The 1077-nt window shown below is 37.2% G+C and overlaps 1 pseudogene; it reads left to right on the forward strand.

Moving 5' to 3' along the window:
* Window positions 1-143, forward strand: part of LOC113231482 — a 3653-nt pseudogene extending 3510 nt beyond the window's left edge.
* Window positions 144-1077: the final 934 nt, after the last annotated feature.

Raw genomic sequence — 1077 nt, forward strand, 5'->3', positions numbered from 1 at the left:
TTGTAGTGTGGATTATGCAGTACGATTCTTTACAGGGTGCCTACCACATGGCGAATATGACGGTCTTGCCGGAAGCAATACCGAAAGGATTCCCGTTCACAAAAGGGCGCATATACGCCAACTGCACATACCGTACGAATTAGAAGGTACTACCTGTGGCTGGAGGGTACATCGATATGGAACTACGCACCATGAACGTCAATTCAAGAAGCAAGAATGAAAAGCTCGAAACTTGTACGTGTTACAAATTAGTATTTTCGAACTTCTTTATATTTTTTTGCTATAAATTTGCACATTACGTCCAGACGTCACATATCATGTATTATGAAATGTCCGTGTACGAGTGAAACCGTACATTTTTTATGATTTACATTTGTTATTTTAATATGCCCAAATAAACCCGCATGATATCATAAGTATTCGATTTATGCTTACTACAACACCACGGTGATCGATGTATATTTTGCAATAAATGAGTGTTAATATTGTCTCGTTCGGACACGGTCGTTTCATTTACATTAGTTAATAATACTCCAATCATTTGCATTACAATTTGCATCTCTCTATCTTCTTGCATCGTCCTACTTGCATTTACATACATCCTGCAGTGCAACGGCACATATTTTGGTCCTTCGAGCCTTTTTTACTTGGTGTTTTTGGAAGTTGAAGTGCGATAGCGAATCGGTTTGACTGGCCTCCCAGAAGCGGGTCTCACCAGTTAAATTGAGAAGGCGCATATATCGTACAGAGATATCCGAGACACTAAGTACAAGATACCAGTACGAAGTTTTTGCATCTATTTTACAGCGACTTTATTGCATTGTTGTTTATACTTGGACAATGTCTTCGGCGAAGAATGAGTTACTTGAACTCCAATCTATGCTCATTCTCGAGCTTGAAAAGCTGCATAGCAATTTTATAAAAGATCCCAAGATAAGAAAAACTGAAGATTAAGAAGAGATTAGAGACGTTAGATGGAGTTTGGGAAAAATTTAAAGACAACAACACAATATTGGAAACAGAAAAAGATAGGACACATGAATATTTCACAAAGGATGTTATTTTTTTTTATTTATT

The sequence above is a fragment of the Hyposmocoma kahamanoa genome, unplaced genomic scaffold, assembly GCF_003589595.1.
Source record: "Hyposmocoma kahamanoa isolate Upper Pololo Valley unplaced genomic scaffold, ASM358959v1 65, whole genome shotgun sequence".
Classification (NCBI taxonomy): Eukaryota; Metazoa; Arthropoda; class Insecta; order Lepidoptera; family Cosmopterigidae; genus Hyposmocoma; species Hyposmocoma kahamanoa.